The following is a 21,965-nucleotide window of genomic DNA, read 5'->3' as shown; positions in this document are numbered from 1 at the left end:
ATCTATAAAGGTGGGTTTTCTCATCCCTCAGTATTGTGGGTTGCTGTGTATGCTCCCAAAAGATAGGTCCATGTCCCGTCTCAGAACCTGGTATCCAGGGCTTATTTGGAAATCAGGTCTTTGTAGACATGATCAAGTTAAGATGAAATCACAATGGATGAAGGTGGCCCTGATGCCATGGCTGGTGTCCACGTAGGAAGAACATTGGGACACAGATGCACATGGAGAGACCGCGTGAGAGTGGAGGCAGACATCAGGGTGTTGCAGCTTCAAACCGAGGTAGGCCCAGGATTATCAGGAAGCTGCCAGACCCTAGAAGAGGCCCAAAGCACCCTCCCCTGGAGCCTCAAGGGGCCACACGGTCCTGCCCACACCTGGACCTTTGCCTTCTGGCCTCCAGAACTGGGAGGGAATCAATCCTGTCATTCGAAGCCATTCAATTTGTGGTCATTTGCTAAAGCTGCCCCCAGAAAACCATACACTGGGCGAGAGCCAGAGGATGCTGAATGGCTGCAGTGCGTGGTGTTGTTGTTGCTCAGTCACTTGTGTCCAACTCTTCACGACCCCATGGACTGCAACACCCCTGGCTTCCCTGTTCTTCACTATCTCCCAGAGTTTGCTCAAACTTAGGTCCCTTGAGTCAGTGATGCCAGCCAACCATCTCGTCCTCTGTTGTTCCCTTCTCCTCCTGCCTTCAATCTTTCCCAGCACTCAGGTCTTTGCCAATGAGTCGGCTGTTTGCATCAGGCGGCCAAAGTACTAGAGCTTCAGCTGCAGCATCAGTCCTTCCAGTGAATATTCAGGGTTGACTTCCTTTAGGATTGACTGGTTTGATCTCCTTTCAGTCCAAAGGACTCTCAAGAGTCTTTTCCAACACCACAGTTCCAAAGCATCAGTTCTTCAGTGCTCAGTTTTCTTTATGGTCCAACCCTCACATTTGTACATGACTACTGGCAAAACTGCAGCTTTGACTAGAAGGACCTTTGTCAGCAAAGTGATGTCTCTGCTTTTTAATATGCTGTCTAGGCATGGTGTGCACCCTCCAAAGTACTGCCTTGGAGCTTCGCCTGACAGGGAGCCCCCAAGCAGGTGTGTCTCCAAACAGGTTCCCCTACAGAGGGTGCCCCAAATCTGTATTTATTATGAAAATAGCAGGTAAAAACTCAGTAATCAAACGTGGCATCTCTGCCACAGTGCTGGGCAGCCAGGCTGGTTGAGGGGTGGTGCACGGCTGATGGAGCCCAACACTGGCAGCTGTTGTGCAAAACAGGTTAGCAGCGCTCCCTCCCTCCAAATTAAACATAGATGCATATGCGACCCAGTTATCCCACTTCTGGGTCACCTTTGCGTATTTGCCCAATTGAAAGCAGGGTCTCGAAAAGATATTTGCATACCCATGTCTACAGCACTGTGATTCATGGTAACCAAGAGGTGGAAACAACCCATGTCCATCCATGAATGATGGTCCATTCACACACTGAAATATTACTCAGCCTTAGAAAAGGAGGTTCTGACACCTCCTACACTGTGGCCGAACCTTGAGGACATGATGCTCAGTGAAAGAAGCCAGACACGGAAGGACACACGGACATAAACCATCTGATTCCACTCACAGGAGGTCTCTGGAGGAGTCAGATCCAGAGACAGGAAGTAGATGGTGGGGCCGGAGTAGGGGAAGGGAGAGGGAGCTAGTGTTTCATGGGGACAGAGCTTCCATTTGGGAAGATGAAAAAGTTCTGGAGATGATGGGGGGCTTGTTGCACAACAGTGTGAATATGCTTAACGCCACCAAGCTATGCACTTAAACATGGTTGAAGTGATAGGTTTAATGTTATGTGTATCTTATCACATGGTTTTAAAATATGGAAATGAAGAAGCTGCTGGTACTCAACCCCCCAGGTCCCAGATGGGAGGGCCCACTGCTTTGCTAGAGGATCAAGGCCTCCTGGTGTCCTGACCCACGTGGTGGGGGTGAGTCTGACTTTAGAATTGGAGTTGAATGCCCCCCAACCTGACTCTCTGGTCCACACAGTCCGTATTTTTTTAAGTTAAGGATCTAGAGAAAAGAGAAGAGGAGATGAACAGCTGGCCAGGCCTATAAAGAGCAATTCCCCAAGTAGAGACGCCCCCACTACAGCCAGTCAAGGCCCTGGGATCCTTCTCTGATTTGCTGTTGTTCAATTGTTAAGTCCAATTCTTTTGAGATCCGGTGGACTATAGCCCGCCAGGCTTCTCTGTCCATGGGATTTCCCAGGCAAGAATACTGGAGTGGGTTGCCACTTCCTCCTCCAGGGGATCTTCCAGACCCAGGGATCCAACCTGTGTTTCTTGCATTGGTAGGCAGATTCTTTAGTGCTGAGCCACCTGGGAAGCCCCAAGTGATTAGGGTGGTCCAAGTCCACTGACAAGCTTCCTCATGAGACAGAAGAGGCCACGTGTCAATGGAGACAGTGACTGGGGTGATGGGACCACAAGCCCAGGATGCTTGGAGCCCCCAAAAGCTCCAAGAGGCAGGATGGACCCTCCCCCAGAGCCTACGAGGGAAGCTGGAGCCTTACTTTCCCCGTGCCCGGAGCAGTGCCTATCACACAGTATATACATACTCATCAAACACATGAGAACCTGCTGTGGACCCCTTTAATCCACCTGCTGACCCCCAAGCCCCGGCTGGGGCCAGCACCCCAGAATAAACTTGGGCAGGGACCCTGGGCCCTGTGGCCGTGCGTACTGTCCTGGGCCCTCCTGCTCCCCTGGGGCAGCTCTGACCCACCTAGGTGGTGGGTGCCATCAGCATGTAGAGCCTGATTCAGCACAGGTTTTCATAAAGGTGCCTCTGTCCCTCCAAACATGGGAACATCCCTCAGCCATGAAAAGGAGAGAAGCCCTGACACTCGCTACCACATGGACAGACCCTGAGAACATGACGCTCAGTGAGGAGGCAGACACAGAAGGACACACAGGGTGTGATTAAACTGATGGGAAACATCCAGAACAGGCTGATCCACGGACACAGAGAGTGGGTTCCTGGTTATCAGGGGCTGGGGAGAGAGTAGGGGGTGACTGCTGATGGGGACAATCTTCCTTTTGGGAGGATGGGGTGATCTGGAATCAGATAGAAGTGATGGTTAGTAACCCTAACCCTGTGAATGTACAAAATTCTACAAAAGTATTTGCCTGAAAACAATTAATTTTATGTTGTGTGAAGTTCATCTCAACGAAAAGGTTGCCTTCCTAATTCCATCCCTTGTATCGCAGGAGTCAGACATGGTCACTGCTAACTAAAGCTGTCATGAAAGACTGTAGCCTGCGAGGAGGCGCACACCTTAGTTCAAAGTTCTCTCTGGGAGAGACGTCTGTGCAGACAGGCTGTTTTTATGTAACAGCCAAACAGTAATGTCAGCCACAGATGTGGCCCCCAAGCTGAGGGCTGCTCACGTCTGCTCCTGCTGGCTCTGAAGGACCTGGAAGCCCACAGGGTCAGAAGTGGCTGCTACCCAAGGGTCTCAGGCCCCATCATCCCTCTTGGGCGGGGTGGGGGATGGTTTCTCCATGGAGATCACTGCCCTCGGGTTTGCAAATTTGAGCCTTGGGTCTTGTTCAGACCCAGAGGGCTGGCAGGGTTCCTGCCCTGAGCTCGGGAATCAGGGAAGGAGAACCCTGGCCTCTCCCATGCTTCAGCTCATCCTCTGGGGCACTGCTCAGGATGGGACATACCCCCAGGAGACTGGGATGCCCTCTAAGCCCCAGGTCCCACTGGCTGCATCAGAGCCACTGGAGGGCCCAGGAGATGACTCCACCACCAACTGGGCCAGGGGTCCTGTTGTTCCCACTTCACCACTGAGAACACCAAGGCTCGGGGGTCTCAGCGGGCCCCAGACCCAGCAGGGGCAGGGCTGAGATCTGCCCCTGGTTCCCCACGTTCCTCCCAGGGCCCCCACTCTGTACCTCCCTGGACTCTGGACCCCACCCCCCACCCCCAGAGCCTACGACCAGGCCCCTCGCACTGGGTACTTCGGGGGGGAGTGTCTGTTCTCCTTAAGCCTCCATCTTTAAGCTAGCCGTTGCCTTGGCAACAGTCTGCAGCTGACCTTTGTGCAGGAGAAAAGGGTGACCCTCCCAATGCAGCCCCCCTCCCCGCCGTTCCCCCAACCCCCTGTCACAGAGCAGTTTAAAGGCATCTGTCTAAACAATGCATTATGGATTCTCTGCTGGCGTGCACAGCCTGAGAATTTCAATCTGGGTGTTCCAGGAGGGAACAGCGTCCTGGGCCAGGGAGGGCCTGGGAACCAGGACAGGGCCTAAGATGCAGTCCAGCCAAGGTCAGAGCCCCAGCCTCAGTTTTTTCATTTGTATACTGGACGCTGGGCTTCCCTGGTGGCTCAGTGGTAAAGAACTCACATGCCAATGCAGGAGACACAGGAGATGAAGGTTCAGACCCTGGATTAGGAAGATCCCCTGGAGCAGAAAATGGCAATCCATTCCAGTATTCTTGCCTGGAGAATCCCATGGACAGAGGAGCCTGGAGGGCTACAGTCCATGTGGTCACAAAAAGTCTGACGTGACTAAGCCACTAAACTGAATCCTGCAGGAACTAGCAGGTGGAGGTGACCGGCTGGCCATTCCAGGGGCCATAAGGGGCAGTTCCTCTAGCAGAGACACTGCTGTGCCAGCCACAGGGACATGCTGTTTCCTCTGCAAACCAGGCCCCCCTCACCTGCCCAGGATGGGGAGGAGCTGCCCCTGCTGCAGCTGGTCAAGGCCCTGGTTTCTTGCTGGGCCTGGTGCTCCCTCAGAGTTCAGACAACAGCTGAGGGCTGGAAGGGCGGCTGGGCCCCTCTTCTCAGAGAGTGGCTGTGGGCACCAGTACCCTCGCCACCGGGCACAGGAGCCACCACCCAAGTTCCTTTTGGTAGGATTTCTGCCCAGGGCTCTTTCCACTGCCTCCAGGCAGCCCTCTGTGCCTGGTTCTCCTGATGGGCTACTACCAGATCATGTCCCTCCCCTGCTCCAAACTCTGCCACGGCTGCCCAGGGACCTCAGAGAGTTGGGGGAGGAAGCAAACTCCTCCCTGGAACCCTCCCCAAGCCCTCACTGGCCGCCTGTGCCAACCTCTCCCTCCCCTAGCCCCTCACTCCAGCCACACCTGCCACCCAGTAGACCCACAGACACACCCAGCTGCGCCCCCACCTCAGGGCCTTTGCTCTTCTCATGCCTTCTGCCCAACTCACCTCAAGACACTCCTCTCCTTTCAGGTCTCAGCTCAGATGACACCTCCTTTGGGAAGGCCTCCTGACCCTTCCCTTGGAGCTTGTTGAGACGGACAGGGAGAGACCGGGGCTGAAAGAGACAGGCTCCCTGAGGACAGGACTGCTCAGTCTTCATTATTTTATTATCTTTTTTTTTTTGGCTTGTGCCACATAGTGTGTGGAATCCTAGTTCCCCAAACAGGGATCAAGCCCACACCTACCTGCAAGGGAGGCACAGAGTTCTAACCACTGGACTACCAGGGAAGTCCCTAGTTTATCATCCTCTAAAATTTCATTTCAGGGGCTTCCCTGGTGGTCCAATGGCTTAAGAATGCCTTGCAATGCAGGGGACACAGGTTCGATCCCTGGTCTGGGAAGATCCTACATGCCTCAGAGCACCTAAGCCTGCGTACCACAACTACTGAGCATGCACTCTAGAGCCTGTGCTTTGCAACAAGAGAAGCCACCACAGTGAAGAGCCTGCACTCCTGAACTAGAGAGTAACCCCACTCAACGCAACTAGAGAAAAGCCCACACAGCAATGAAGACCCAGCACAGCCAAAAATTAATTAATTATATTTCAAAAATCCCCAGTTTGGGAACAAAAATGCTGAATGGTGCAGCCAAAAAAAAAAAAACAGAAGAGGGTCCCCCCTCAGCTCCAAGATCAGGCCCAGCAGCTCTTCCTAGGGGCCTGGGGTACTCAGGCCTGGCAGAGCCCAAAGGTGTGCCAGCACTTTCCCCAGTCCCTGAGGCTGTGGCTGGCATTCAGCAGGCACTCAGATGGGGCCACCGCAAAGCTTCCAGACACTGGGAGTGGCCATGAAGCGGCCCCTGAATTCCTAGGAGCCCTGACCTGGCAGCACCAGCTCACCCTTGATCCCAGACTCAGAGGAGTCAGGTGGCCTCCCACCTGAGGCCACAGAACAGGTCATGGTCAGTCAGGGGGTGGGGTTTGGGGGTTGGGAGCTGAGAATGAAGCTCCCAGCCTGGAAACCTCAACCTGGCCCCGGCTGCTCCTGAGTCTCTCTGTCTCTGTGTCTCCGAACCACCGTGTGGCCATTGGCCCCCGTGACCTCTCTGGCCTCTGCCCCACACAGTCTCCACTCGGTCTCCAGGACCTCCTTTAAGGAAAGGAGATGGATGCACTTGGAGGTGGATGAGGGCAGGGACTTATGCAGCCCCCCTCCTCCCTGGGGACTGTTGGGTGCAGGTTGCCTGGCACAATGGGCAGAGTGGGGCAGGTCCAGGGACGGCCCAGCCAGTGGACAAGGAGGATTTAGTGCCCTCACTGGGCTGCAGGCAACAGGTGGATCCACCCCCAGGGTGGGCTCAGGGACCCCACCCCCATGCCTTCCTTCCCCACTTCTGCACGGCAGGTACGAACATGCTCCTCTGGGACCACCCCCTCGGAGGTTGGGGACCACAGGCAGAAAGTCGCCCTCCTGGGAATCTGAACAGAAAATGGAGGGGTCATGGACACGGGGAGACCCCCTCCCCATGCTCGGCCTGCCCTCCAGTCACAGCAGCAGTGAGACTCCCATCTACAGGAGCATGCGAGCCACCTTTAAGTGAAAGCAGGTACGGACACAGATGCTGTCCCCAGGTTGTGACACACAGTGCTGTTAGAGCCCTTTGGCAGCTGCAGACACCAGGGTCAGGGTGGGGTCACCTGAAGAGACTCAGGGTCCATACCCTTGACCCCACGGAGGTTTTCCCCTGGAGCTGCAGATGCCCTCACTGGGTTGGGACAGTACTTTATTTTTGGCCTCAGGGGGCCTTGACCTTGTGTGAGGGTTTAACACACAAGGCCTAGAATGGTTAAGGGTTTTCAAAAGAACAGTATTCTCTCCATCAACTCCAAGGGAGGGGAAATGGCCCAAGCTCCTCAATGGTGACACATAAACACATGTGTCCTTCCACACCCAGGAATACCACGCAGCCTGGAAAGTGGTAAAGCTGTGGCACTGGCTACCATGTGGATGGACCCTGAGAACACAATGCTCAGTGAGGGAAGCAGACACAGAAGGACACACAGGGTGTGGGTCCACTGAAGGGAGACGTCCAGAACAGGCCGATGCACAGACACAGAGAGTGGGTTTCTGGTTGTCAGGGGCTGGGGAGGCGGTGGGGGTGACTGCTGATGGGGAGAGAACTTCTTTTGGGAAGGATGAAAATGTTCTAGAATTGATTGTGTCCATGGACACATAACCTTGTAAATAGAGTAAAACAAATGAGCTGTACACTGTAAATGAATGAGCTGTAGGATATGTGAGTATCTCGGACTTCCCTGGTGGTCCAGTGGATAAGAATCCACCTGCCCATACAGGGGATATGGGTTCAATTCCTGATCCAGGAAGACCCCACATGCCGTGGGGCAACTAAGTCTGTGTCCTGCAGCTACTGAGCCCGCACTCTAGAGCCCATGCTCTGCAACAAGAGAAGCCACTGAAATGAGAGGCCTGAGCACTGAAACAAAGAGTAGTCCCCGCTCATCGCAACTAGAAAAAGCCCATGTGCAGCAACAAAGACCCAACACAGCCAAAGAATAAAGACCCCCCCCAAAAAAATAGTAAGATATATTAGTATCTCAATAATGTTGAAACTATGGCACTCCCTTCTGTCCTGTGTCCCTGTTTTCCCTGAATTTGGATGTCCACCCCCAGGTAAGGCATAACTTCACCCTCAACCAGGTCCACATGCAAGGAGGTGTTGTCTGGAAGATTTGTAAGGTAGCGATCTTCCCATCTCCAGAGGCATGAAAGCAGAGAGCAATAAGCTGTGAGCAGGGCTCCCTGCCCTGGGTGACAAATGGCCTCTGACTCAGGCCAAGCCTGAAAATTGGGAACTCCTGGTTGCTAAAAGTCCCCAGTATCTTGGACCATCCTGCCTGACGTAGAGGCCCCAGGGGTGAGCGCTCTGCTGAGATGGCACCTCAGGCCTACCAGGGCTGCTGCCACTGCACGTACGTACATGTATGTTCACATGCACACATATAACTATTTGAGGAATTTTCCCTTCTTTTCTTCCAGTAAAGGAGCCTGTCATGGTCACGGGGCATCGGTGACACCGTGGATTTCACGGTACTTTCATCACTGCGGGCCTGGCTCACAAAGGCCCCTCTAAGCCCTCTCGTCTATTCTCTACGTGGGAGCCTCCTGGTTTCCTATTAACTTCAAAAGTCTCAATCCCATTAGGGTGGGGGCAGAGGGACAGTGGGCCATCCGGGGGCCCTGGGGACCCTCACTAGGCTGGTGGTGCTCCCGCAGGTCTGAGGGTCTCTGACAAGCACCATCCCCACCTCACCGTCCCGGAAGCCACAGCCGGACACTGAACTGCCCACAAAGGCCATTCCTTCCGGGTAGGGATGCTGGGCGGCTAATAGGGTCCGCATATCTAGGGGTTCAGCTGACATCACCTAGGGTAGCTGAGACCCCATTCTCTGGAGTCCCGACTTACACCATACCACTCAAACCTCCGTCTCATTACCTGGAAATGGGGCCAATCTCACGCACCCAGCCTTCGCCCGCCCTTCCCTTCCCATCTGAGCCAGGACCCTCCTGAGGATGATGCGGCCCCACCCTATGGCACCAGGGGTGTCCAGCCATGCCCCGGAATCCGGATTAACCCCAAGGGCAGTCGGGAGCCACAGATTTAGGCAGAGGAGGGTAACGGTCTGATTTGGGGATTTTTACAAGTGCCCTGGTTGCCCCGGGAAGCAGGGAGCGTCCGGCTTCGCCCAGAACAGAGTGCTGCATGAGGGAAGCACACTGATTCCATGTGTGTTGTACTAGAGGGGAACAGTTGGGGGGGTTGGGGAAAATTGTGGATCCCTGTGGGACCCCAGCCTGGAAGTGCTGGCCACAGGGAGGAAGGGCCAGTTCCAGTGGCCTACATATGATATTGGAACATGGATCTCTTCAGGACCTTGACTAACGTGGAGAAAAGGACAGGATGAAATGGGAACATCCATGCACGGGAGCATCACTCAGCCATGAAAAGGGGATGAAGCCCTGACACTCACTACCGCATGGACGGACCTGGAGAACACGATGCTCAGTGAGGGAAGCAGACACAGAAGGACACAGGGTGTGATTCCACTAGTGGGAAACGTCCAGAACAGGCAGATCCACAGACACAGAGAGTGGGTTCCTGGTTGTCAGGGGCTGGGGGAGGAGATGCGGGTGACGGTGATGGAGACAGGGTCTCTTTTGAAGGAAATAGAATGTTCTGGAATTAGACGTCGTGGTTGCACAACAGAATGAATAGAGTTGAGAACACTGAACTGCCCACTTTGAACAGGTGAACTACGTGGTGTGCGCAATTATAGTTCTTCTGGGTAAGAACATACCTCTCACTCTGTCAGTGTATGAGGTAACCCTTTTTCAAGCATGTTTGTCTCCTGAACTTGACAGTGACTTTCTGAAGGGAGAGGAACATAACCCCCACCTCATTTTTAATAAATATTGTTGGACTGAAAGTGAGAATGGCGTCGGCACGTGGGGAAGGGTATGTCTGGGGGTAGGTGCTTTTTGCCTGGCTGGCCCAGGGTTGTCACACACAGGAAGGGAACATCTGTGCAAGGGCCCTGAGGCAGAGACAAACAGAACAGGATGGCTGGGGGCAGGGAGCAAGGAAGAGAGGTGGCCTATGGGGAGAAGGTGGGTGTCAAATTTCTGGCTCTTGGTGCACGAACCTGTGTAGGAAAGCGGCTGGGGACGTGATTCAGGGTCGAGCAGGGCAGCTCGACAATGCTGGGACCCCAGGGCTGCCCCCAGAGCAGCTGGTGTGCAGGGGGGAACGAAGCATTGTTTTGGGGGATCCCCTCCACACAATGGAAACAAGCAGGGGTGCCAGGGAAATGTGGCCTTTCTGTGGTCCAGGACACAGATGGGCTAATCATACCACAGTGGGGACCCAGGTGTGCTCATGACATAGAAGGGGTCATGAGGACCACAAGGCACTAATTGCACAGATGCACCCCAGATGTGACCATTGTACAGTGGGGAATCTCACATGTGCTAATTACACAGAGGGAGCCCTGCATGTGCTAATTACACAAAAGGGGATCCACATGTGCTAACTGTACAAAAGGGGGCCCATATGTGTTAATTGTACAAAAGGGAAGCCACATGTGCTAATTACACAGAGGGAGCCCTGTATGTGCTAATTACACAAAAGGGGAGCCACATGTGCTAACTGTACAAAAGGGGAACCACATGTGCTAATTGCAGAAAAGGAAACCCACACGTGCTAATTACACAGCTCAGTGGCTCAGTCATGTCCTACTCTTTGCAACCCCACGGACTGTGGCCTGCCAGGCTCCTCTCTCCATGGGATTCTCCAGGCAAGAATACTGGAGTGGGTTGCCATGCCCTCCTCCAGGGGATCTTCCTGACCCAGGAATCAAATTCATGTCTCTTGCATCTCCGGCATTGCAGGCAGATTCTTTAGCACTGAGCCACCTGGGAAGCTCCAATTACACAGAGGGAGCCCCAGATGTGCTGTGAGTGACCAAACCCTCTTTGCCTCAGTTTCCTTTTCTGAGAGATGGGTCTTCCAAGAGAATGCAGCTAGAAGCCACTCCTCAGAGGGCAGATGGAGCTGGTGTAGGCAGGAGAGAGCGGGGGTGAGGGGGTGGGGGTAGGCTGGGGGTTCCTGTTGGGGATGGATCCAGCCCTGAGGTTCTGGGAGGCAGAGGACAGCCTAGGGCCGGGGATAACACCTGAGCCCACTCAGGCCATCCACATCTTGAGCCTTCCTGCTCCGTCCCTGCCCAGGCCCCACCTGGAACCCCCAGCCTCCCCCTGGCCCACCTGGGCCCTCACCCCTGCCGGTGCTGGGAGCTGGGAAACAAAGTAACTTACATATACCACTCTCCTACTCTCACCCGCCATGGCTCCCCAGTACCCTCTGCACAAAACTAAAGTGCATCACCCCCCTCCTATGGCATAGGAAGGTCTGGAATAGGGGTGGCCTGCAGCCCACCTTGGGGTCAGGGGAAGCTGCCCGCCTGCTGCAGAATGCTCAGCCTGCTCAGGATCCCTCAGGCTCCAGGTCAGCTGCAAGGCCACTTCCTCAGAGAAGTCCACCTGTCTGCCCTGACACTGAGTCCTTGCCTGGGGATGGGAAGCGGGTCCTGAGGACCTGACCCAAAAGGATTCTCGAATGCCCCTGCACGCTGGAGGAAGGCAGCCTCAACCTCCCCGGACACCAGCATCCGCAGGAGGCAGCCAAGTCAGGAGTCGGGGGTCAAGGTCGGGTCGGTGGTGGGACCTCACCGAGCGCTCCGGACCCGCCCCTCCCGCTCCCCACGCGCACCCCTCCCAAGCTGTCCCGCCCGGGGGCGGCGCGCTTCCCTGTCTTCAGGGCAAGGGGCTTGAGCGCGGAGCCGTCCCGGGATTCCGCGCTCCGGAGCGCGTCCTCCCGCGCGGCGTCTCCGCTGGCCTCCTCGCTCCACCTAGCGGCGGCCGGAGCCGGAGCCGCGTGGGGCCCAGGGAGGGCACGGGGCCGCTGGGCACACAGCCTGGGTCGGGCCCCAGGGAGGACGCACAACTGGGTATGCGCGCGGGGACCAGGCGCACCACTCGGGCTGGGGCCGGGGGTACCCACTCCCTGGGGCGTACAGCGGTGGGGGTGGGGGTGTCACCCCCCGCCAGGTGCACAGGGCAGGTCCAGGCCTGAGCAGGGCTGCAGGGTGTGTTCAAAGCCAGGAGAGGGGAGCTTCATACCCTCCTCCACCTTAGTCTGAGAGCAAAGAGTCTCCCACAGTCCCTTGTTACAAGGTGGGAAACGGAGGCACAAAAGGGACAGGCGTGACCCAAGGTCACCCAGAAGGACAGGTGAATTCAAGTCAAACTCCAGGGACTCTGGACCCAATTTATGTCCTTCCTTACCCCAGAAATTGAAAGGGGCCTGGAGCCCCCGAATAGTGGCGGGGAGGGGGGGGAGAGGGGTGCCTGGATTGGGGGGGGTGCAGTATGGTGGCTGACAGTGCACTGCAGAGGGAGTGACGGGCCCTACCACCGTCCTGCCTGGGACCCTGGAATATATCTGAGTGGGGACCAAACCCCAGCTCTGCTAGATGATAACCCTGGCCAGAGGCCCCCTCTTTGGCTTCAATTTTCAATCTTCCCCCAAGTGCTCAGTGGTAAAGAATCTTACTGCAGAGTAGAAGACACAGGAGATATGGGGAAGATCCCATGGAGGAGGAAATGGCAATGGAGGAAATCGGGTCACTCCAATATTCTGGCCCGAGAAATCCAATGGACAGAGGAGCCTGGTAGGCTACGGTCCATGGGGTGGCAAAAGAGTCAGACACGACTGAGCACATAAAAGGTAGTTGTGAGGTCCAGGGAGATGAGGCAAACAGTTGGCACTAAATAAATGCTGTTGATTAACATTGAGTAATACTGTCACTGGGCTCCTCCATGCTTCCCCTGCCCAATCTCCTAACTTGCTCCTGCCACACAGGCCTTCCCTATGTTCCTCCAGCTGCCTCAGGGCCTTTGCATGTGCTACCCCAACCCTCCCCCCAACACCTCCAGGCCCAATTAACTTGCCCTGACTAAGCCCATGTCAATTTTGTCTACTTTGGTTCCCACCATGTTCCCAGCATCCCACATAGGATCTGGCACACAGTTGGCACTCAAGAAATGCAGGAGGTCAGATGAAACAGGCCTGACCCCAGGCTGCCTTCCCCTCCCCATTTCATTATTTTCAGGAAACTAAGGCCCAGAAAGGGGGCAGCAACTGGCACCAGACACAGGTGCTGGGACCTGAGGGTGGGCAGGCTGAGGAAGCCACCACCTCCCCTTCCCCAGCCCCAGCCCCCAAGGAGGGCCAGGCTGCAGAGGCAGAGACCAGGCCAAATTGAAATTGATCGTGGGGAACAGCTCGGCAGGGTGGAACAGACACGCGGCCGCCGGGGAGTGCAGGGGCGCCCGAGCGTGTGAAAGCATCGCAGCCAGCCAGTGGTGGGGAATCGTTTAATCTTCAGTGCAGGCTCCTAGAGGGGGCCTCCAAGGAGCCGGCAGTCTAAGTTGCCGCAGCTGCCAGAAGCCAGGACACCCGCCTCCCCTCATCCCTTCACCCCATTCTTCCTCGGGCATTTAGCAAGCATCTGCTTATTAATTGTCTCAGTCTCTCCTCAGCCAGCCCTGCCGGGCCAGTAGAAGCAGAGAGAGGCAGAACGCTCATGCACGGTGGCCCTAGGTCAGGACCAAAGCCAGGGCTAAAGTCCAGCACCATCCAGAGCTGCATCTATTGAGTGCCAGCTGTATGCCCAGCACTGGGCTCAGCCTGACTACTGTGTTTCCTCATTTTATCTTCACAACAGCCCTGGCCACCGGGGGAGGGCCAGAGAAGAAGGCAGCTTGCCCAGGGACTCACACCTGGGGAGGAGGAACTGAGATGAGAAGCCAGGCCATAGAGCTTGACGGCCAAAGCTTTCATCACTGTTTCTGCAGCCTTTGTCTACGTGGGGAAAACCGTCTTGAGTGGGAGCAATGGAGGGATCTAGATCAGAGGAGGGCAGTCCAATCAGAAAGCCCCTCCCTCACTCCAGGCCAGGGTCTGCGGGGGCCTTCCCAGAGGGGACACCAGGGCCCTGTACCTTCTTAGCCATCCCTCAGCCCGGAGGGGTGCACTGACCCACAGAGTCACTTGAGAGTTGGGACACCCAGCATGGCTGTGAGCCGTCCTCCAAGACTCCCAGCCTTTCTAGACCTTCCCGTTTTCAGGCTCAAAAAGGGTAGCTGCTGGCCTCTGGTCACCAGCCGGGACGTGGCAGGGCCTTGGGGCTGCTGACAGCTCTGCGGGCCCTCAGTTTCTTCTGCAGGCCTCTGCAGGGTGGTGACCGGACACGTGGCCAAGGGGACTAATGTGTTCTCCAAAGCCCCTATGACCCTGACCCGGAAGCCCCCCCTGGCGCCTAGGGCGAGGGTCACACCCGGGCCCATCTCTCAGGGCCCCTCCCCGTGAGGGCCTCAACCCTGGGATTAGGGGGCCGGGGTCAGGGGTCAACAGCATTTGCCTCGGCTCCTTTCAGGCCTCCAGCAGATCCGTTCTCCCTGCCACCTCAAATTTCCTGGACAAAGGCTCGGTGGTGGGACCGGGCGGAGGGCCGGGCCAAGCACCCCTGGGAAAACTGCAGCAGCTCAGGGAAGGTGTCTGCCCCCGCCCCCGGCTTCTGCCCACACGGCCCCATCAATCCTTAGATTACCCGCGGGCAGCCACGGCGGACACACCCATGCTACAGATGGAGAAACTGAGGCTGGGGAGGGGCTCAGCCGGGGCTCCAGGCCAGAAGCTGCTCTGCCAAAGGCCCAGTGGAATTTTGTGCCGGCCTCGCCTGGTGGGGGCCACAGCTGAGCACCAGGCTGGAGGCTGTGCTGTGCAGTGCTGGAGGCGGTGTCTGTGAAGGCAGGCAGGCGGGGCTGGCGGCGGACAAAGGCAGGCAGGCCTGGCCCGCAGGGGCGCGTTCCGCTCGTCAGCGTCGGTTCCACTTGAGTCCATCCTGGACAGGCCGGAATAATCCCTCCCGCGACCACTGCTGGGCCGTGACGACTTGAAGGGGCCCCGCGGGCCTGACTGACGGCCAGGCCGATGGGGGGGGCACCTGGGGGCCCCCCCCACACCCCCTAGTGCTGGGAACAGCCTCAAGCCTTCGTTGATGACAACTTGGGGAAACTGAGTCACAGGAGCACACACGACCTCTTATATGACACATCGAGGGCTGGCAGCCCATCGAGGCCCAGACCCCAGGCCAGCCTCACCAAGGCCTCCCCATCCCCGCTGGCTACACAGCCTCGCAAGTGACCTGGGGGAATTTTGGGGCCTGAACCCAGCTGAGTCATGGGAACTACGGGCCTCCTGTTCATTTCCCAGCACCTGGGAGGCAGGTACACACAGGTGGCTGGACCAAAGCCAGGCCAGGGGCCCAGGGAAGGCCCCACTGGCTGCTGCCAAGGCTGATAGACACGGCTAGCTGCCATGTGCTCAGGCCGCTCGGCAGGGCGCGCCTCCTCCTCCTCCGCTCGCACCTGGGTGCCTGGAAGGGATTCCGTAGGAAGGGATCAATGACCTCAGGAGGAGAGGAGGAAGCAGCTGGGCCAAGAATAATTAGCAGACTCATGGAGCATGAAGGTCAGATGGGGTCAGCGGGAATGCGGGGACCACGCTGGGGAAACTGAGCCCCAGAGGGAGGTGGCCTTTGAGGGTCAGTGTTCCACAAAGGATGCTGGGAGGGAGACAGGGGCCAGTTGGGCTAAAAACCTCACAGGGCTCTCTTGTTGCCCCCTCAGAAGGAGAGACGAGATTCTTGTCTGCTGGGCTCCTCCCACGCCAACCTCAGCCCTTCCTGGGCTCCAGCCTTCACTGCCTCCACCTGCGGCAACTTCTTCATGGATTCATCCTTCGTCCAGTGGACATCTATCTCCCACCAGATCCCAAGCTGCCCAGGTGGCGCTAGTGGTAAAAAACCCACCTGCCAGTGCATGAGCCCCAAGAGATGCAGGTTCGATCCCTAGGTTGGGAAGATCCACTGGCGAAGGAAATGGCAACCCACTCCAGTATTCTTGCATGGAAAATCCCATGGACAGAGGAGCCTGGTGGGCTGCAGTCCATGGGGTTGCAAAGAGTCAGACACAACTGAGCACATATGCACGCACACAGACCCCAAGCTGCCCAGGCCCCAGGCTCCCTCCTTCTTGTTCACTCTGCCCTCAGCACTGGGCTTGGCAAACTGCAGGTGCTCAATAAAGGCACAAAGGAATTGTTGTTTAGTTGCTAAGTTGTGTCCGACTCTTTGCGACCCCATAGGCTCTAGCCCACCAGATTCCTCTGTCCATGGGGATTCTCTAGGCAAGAATACTAGAGTGGGTAGCCATGCCCTCCTCCAGGGGATCTTCCAGACCCAGGGATCAAACCTGCGTCTCCTGAATTGCAGGCAGAATCTTTACCTTCACTCCGGGTCTATCTGGGCCTCAGACCCTTGCTGAACACAGGTCCTGGCTTCCACAGAGGGAGATTGCTCCCCCTCTGCCCACCCCTAGGGACAGCTTCCCCCAACCCTCCGGGGGCCTCACTCCACTAATCCACCAGCCAGCCTGCGCCTCGGTTTCCCCTCCCGGAGGCCTAATCCCAGGATTGTGGAGGCCGGTTTTACATACATTTAGAGGCTTTTCATAATAGATTTACTGGGCCCCAGAACGGCCCTTGCTGGGTGATTAGCTGCTCCTTAATTGAAAACTCCCTTTCCGCCCCCTTTGGCCCTCCGGGCTGCGCTCAGGCAGAGGGATGGGGCCCGGGAGCACCCCTCAGCCATGTGGGCCCCACAGGGGCCTCCCCCTGAACTCAGAGGGGGTCTCTCTCGCAGCCAACCTGACTGGGTGGGGGGTTACCAGGATTGTTACCTCCGGGAGGGGAAGGGCCCAACCAGGATTCAAACCTGTTGTGTCCCAGCCCCACGTCCAGTGCCACGGACTGGGTGGGTGGGGGGGTGTCTCATCTAGTAGGACCAGGTCCTGGACACACACCCTGGGGCTCAGAATTCAGGTCTCAGACCCAGATTTTGCTCTCTGACCCCTAAAGTCCCCCCAGGTCCCCAGCAGGCTCCAGGGTGCTGGGATGCTCCCCAATAGAATGAAGGGTGGTCTAGGGGCAAGAAGCCAGCAAGGCCTCCCCAACCCCCACCCCAGCCACTGCTGCAGGGTCCCCAACCGGGCGACTTAATTCCGCCTGTCACCAGGATGTGGGCTGGGTTATTTATCTGGTGTATATATGTATTTTAATTTAAAGATCTGCCAGCCAGCAGGGCTGACTCCTGTGGTGCCCCCTCTGCCCCCCTCGTCTGAGAGAGGCTATTCCCCACTACCTCCCCACACCCAGGCCTTCCCTGAGGAACCAGCGGCAGAGAAGGAGGCCAGCACCGCCAGCCTTGCTGGTAAGCAGAAGCACTCAAGTTGGAGTCCATGCACCAAACACATTCAGTAAGTCATTCAACAAATGTTCAGTGGGGGCTGGCTGACATTGTGCCAGATGCTGGGGCCACCCGGGGTGGGGGAGAACCGGAAGTCCTGCCTTTATGGGGCCATTTGGGTCATGGAGAATCCTCCAGGCAGGGAACTTCCCTGGTGTTTCAGGGAAGACTGGTTAAGACTCCACACTCTTGATACAGGGGGCCCAGGTTCTATCCCTGGTTGGGGAGGTAGATCCCATGTTGTTGTTCAGTTGCTCAGTGGTGTCCAATTCTTTGCAAACCCATGGACTGTAGCACACCAGACTCCCCTGTCCATTATCTCCTGGAGTTTGCTCAAACTCATGTCCATTGTGTTGACGATGCCATCCAATCATCTCATCCTCTGTCCCACTCCCTCAAGTAAAGGGTCCTGCATGCCTCTGCTGGGACCCGGCACAGCCAAATAAATAAAGGAATAAAAAAATAGACTTAAAAAATAAAAGAACCCCCCACCCCCACCCCCAGGCAGAGGCCCCACCATGTGCCACTATAGCACCATTTTCTGGGCCAGCAAACAGGTTCTGAGAAGAGCGATGACTCAGGTATGGTGGATAGCAGAGGCCGCTATAATGAAACCCCAGTCTGTCTGATGCCTACAGCTATGCCCTCGGCCAGGTGGGGCACTAACCTCTCTGTGCCTCAGTTTCCCCTCCTGGCCACCGGACGTCTCTAACCTCAGAGGGGCTGCAGGCATGATGCATGATGTTAATAAAGACCCCCGGGTGCGCGGGGCCGGGGGCGGCGCTCCGTCATTAACACTCGGCCGGGAGGGGAGCAGGATATTGCAAACCATAACTCTGGAGCGCCTGCCGGGCGGCGCGGAGGCAGAAGCGCAGAGGGAGGGCCCTTTCGGCGTGCCCCCCGCAGCAGGGTAATAGCAGGCTCTCATTTTTGCAGCTTAAGGAGGACTCCCAACGCCGGTCCTGCCGCCGCGCCCCGCCCGCTCAGGCGCCCTAGCAGAGCCGCTGCGGAGGGTTCTGCCCATAATAAAGACTCCGGACCCGCCTGAGCCGCTCGCTGCCTCCCTCCTTATCCACCCCTCGCTGACGGCCAGGTCCCAGCTGTGGAGCCCCCTCCTCCGGCCTCGGCGTCTCATCTGTAAAATGGGTCTCAGCTGGGTCTCTTCTACTAGTAGGGAGGTCAACTGAGGCCCAGCGGGGAGTGGGGGGGTCCCAGTGGAGAGAGAGGCTGAATGGGGGGCTGGGACCCAGGCCTTGCACCACTTCGCACACCTGGGTAAACTGAGTCCTGGGGAGGCCGACTACTCGACCATGCCTGCCCGTCCTCCCCCACCCCTAACACCGGAGCTCACGCCCCCACTTCGTAAACACGGAAACTGAGGCCCAGAGTGGGGTCTTCGAGGAAGAAGTGACGTCCTTTCGCAAGCGAAGGCGAGCAGGGGACCGTGGCGCGGGTGGGATGGGGGACCCGCCTGGGCGGCGGCGCGCAGTGGGCGGGGCCTCACTGGAGGGGTGGGGCCCTGTCCTAAGTGTTGGGGAGCCACGCAGGAATTGGAGCAGAGGAAGGGGTGCGGGAGCCGGGACCTTGGGTTCCGCGGCGTGGGGTGGGGTGCCCGGATGCCACTCCTATCTTAGGGTCAAGGCCTTTTCCCGTGGGGGCGCCCCCAGCCTCAGTCCCCACTGCCGTCCCCCTCGCCCGCCCGCGGATCCCAGGGGCTGCAGGAGGCTTTTCAGCACTTAGAGCCGCAAACTTTGTGAGGCGAGCTGCTGGCTCTCCAGCCCCCACTCCAACCCGCCCTAGGGTCCCCGGGGCCCAGCACCGCCTCTTGCCTCTTCTTCCTCGCGTCGGAGGAAGTTGGGACAACGTGGGGTTGGGACAACGCCCGGAGGCTGCCTCAGTACCCCCCACCACTCTACCGCCTCAACAGGTCAGTGAGGACCCCTGAATCAGGGAAGCCGCGGAGGAGGGAGGCCCGGTGGACCAGAAACTCTGGGAGTGCCATAGACAGTAGCCTCCCCACTCCCTCTGCCTCTCTGCGCACCGTCTGTGCACAGAAGGGCTGGAACTGGTCGAGTCACCCAGATCCAACTCCTGGCCCCAGGGAGGCCTGGGGCTCACCCTGGATCCACCTTTATTGACCTGTGGAGCCTCAGTTTCCCCCTCTACACAGGAGAGGGGTCTCCTCCACCACTCGTCCATCCCCTTCCCCAAGGACTGCATCGTCCATTAGGGCCCATAGATCACCTCTGGGCCTCAGTCTCTGTTTCGGGATCAATGGGGCAAGTCAGGGGCTGTCGGGCGGGCAGCCCTCTGGGAGAGTCTCTCTCTGGCCTCAGAGGGAGGGGTCTGGCCCCCAACCTCCCTGCCTCCACAACGAGGTTCCCAGCTGGCTCCCCAGAGCGAGGAGAGGATGGCTGGGGTACAGTTCTCCTGCAGCAGGCGATAGTGCAGGGAGGAGACAGGGAGGGTCAATGGCCTCCTGAACACCTCCCTGGAGGGAAGCTGAGGCCTCAGGCTCAGCAGACCCCACCCAGAGTTCACTCCTCCATCCTGGCCTCCAGTCCTGCCCCAGAGCCCCCTGTGCACCACCCCTCTACCCATCTCTTTGCCCTGCCCCCTCCCTCCCAGCCTCCCATAAGACCACGCAAAGAAGTGCCTGAATCTCCAGCAATCTGTCCCTGTCCTGCACCTGCCCTGAGCCCCACATTTGAGCCCTTCCCTCCCCTCTCCAACTGTCTTGCCCCTGTCCACACCTAACCACAGCCCTAGTGATCATCTCCAGCATAGGTCCAATAAGGGCCATCGCCTGCAAGCCTGGATGGGAAATTGAGGGTGGGAGGGTCTCTTGGCTCCCGCCCACCACAACTGCCTATCTCAGCCCCACCGGCCTCACTAGCCCAGCTGCAGCCTCTTAATTTCCAGCTTGTGTGTCATCTTGTGGTGGTTTATGGCTCCTTGGGGGCTCCCAGGCTATGAACTCACTTTTTATTTGTCTGCATGGCCACCTGCAACCAGGTCCAGGGTGCCCATCACTGTGGCCTCCTCTCATGGCCCATATGCCCCCAAATATGGGGCCCAGGGACCACCCGGGCAGGACTCAACGTCCTCGCCCTGACCCCACAGACTGAGGGAGGGCTCAGCACTGACTGCACACAGGAGGCGTTCACTGAATGCTCGCTGGGGATGCTGACACTGATGCGGGAAACGTAGACAGTGGGGCATCATGTCGGAGGGTCCTTGAGGGAGCAGGTGTCAGGAGGGAGGAGGGGGTGGAGGCATCTGGAGAGGGGCAGTGAGCCCAGGGCCTCTGGAACAGTGGCCTTTCCTCCAATATGACCCACTGCGTGCCTGTGGTCAAGGGACTTGATCAGACCCCCTGAAAGCCAGGTGGTCCCCATCAGTCTGGAGGGCAATGTACGAGCCCCTTCTGTCATGGTCCCAGAGCTGGGGCCCAAGACGTGGCCTGGGGCTTCTTCTCAGACTAGATGGGGACACAGTGACCCAGAGGGGAGGGGCTGCGGTGACGTCCTGTGACTGTGGGCATTGACCCCCCAAACCAAGATGTCCACAAATCAAAGAGGTACCCAATCAGGAAGCCCAGCTCCACCCAAGAGTGACAGTCATGATGTGAGGGGAACCTCAGGGTTCTCCCACCCCGCCTCCCAACCCTCTTTCCGTGGGCAACCACCAGGTACACACGGGACCCGCATACCCATGGCTGCCTGGGGTACCTGCTGTGCCCAGTGCAGCCCCCGGAGTGGGGGCCACCCTGCACCTTGGTGTGGGCTTTCAAGGCCATTACCAGTGGCCAGTGATGGATGGCCTGGTTCCTGAGAGACCTAGGCCCCAAATGCAAGCACCTGTCCAAACAGGGGGCGCACAGGTGGGCAAGGCTGTGTGGTTTCTCTGCATATGTGTGTATGTATGTCTGTGCCCATGGCAGGTGACAAGTCCCAGGGGAGACACAACTATGGACCAGTCCTCCTCCCCTCTGGGGACTCTCAGCCCATAGGGAAGATGGATGGACAAGTAAAAATATCAGAGATTTGACAGCAGGGGCTGTGGGGTGAGGACTGCTTGACCAGGGAGGTTGAGAGGGGACATGGGACATATTTAAAGGGGGTCAGGGAGAGAGCCAGGTGTGGTCTGCTGAGGGAACATGTGCAAAGACTCCAATGTGTGAACAGAGCTCTTAGTACTTACCCATCCCAGGTCACCTTTTGTGTTAAAACTTTGTCTCAAAAATAAAAGCCTCATAATAGCTAAAAGCAAACAACCCAAATGTCTATAAGCTGGTGGATGGACAGAACATCACCCTTCCATGGACTGGAATATTACTCAGCCCTGAAAAGGACAGAAGCCCTGACACCCACTACCATATGTATGGTCCCTGAGAACACTATGCTCAGTGACAGAAGCAAACACAGAAGGACACACAGGGTGTGATTCCACTAATGGGAAACATCCAGGCCAATCCACAGACACAGTAGGTTCCTGGTTGTCAGGGGCTGGGGCAGGAGTGGGTTTTTTTGGGGGGTGATGGAATGTTCTGGAATCAGTAGTGATGGTTGCTCAACCCTGTAAATGAATAGAAATTGTGGAATTGTACTTGAAACGGATGGCTTGTGTGGTATGTCAATTATATCTCAAATTTTTTAGTAACAAAATCAAAATGAGCTGCTACGATTCTGCCCCACAATCCTCGCATTTAACCCTCTCTCACCAGTTCCCTCCAGCCC

The 21,965-nt window shown here is 57.1% G+C and overlaps 1 long non-coding RNA gene across 1 annotated transcript; it reads left to right on the top strand.

Moving 5' to 3' along the window:
* The first annotated feature begins 15,548 nt into the window (after positions 1-15,548).
* Positions 15,549-18,274, top strand: LOC147369321 (uncharacterized). Its single transcript, XR_015167342.1, has 3 exons — positions 15,549-15,707; positions 17,136-17,236; positions 18,163-18,274. It is a non-coding gene; the product is annotated as an uncharacterized LOC147369321 (long non-coding RNA).
* Positions 18,275-21,965: the final 3,691 nt, after the last annotated feature.

The sequence above is a fragment of the Bos grunniens genome, chromosome 7 (genome assembly GCF_055505025.1).
Source record: "Bos grunniens cultivar Pamir isolate PY7600 chromosome 7, Bosgru_T2T1.0, whole genome shotgun sequence".
In the NCBI taxonomy this organism is placed as follows: domain Eukaryota; kingdom Metazoa; phylum Chordata; class Mammalia; order Artiodactyla; family Bovidae; genus Bos; species Bos grunniens.
The sequence above is the reverse complement of the archived record's forward strand: the minus strand, read 5'-3'. Positions and strand labels throughout refer to the sequence as shown.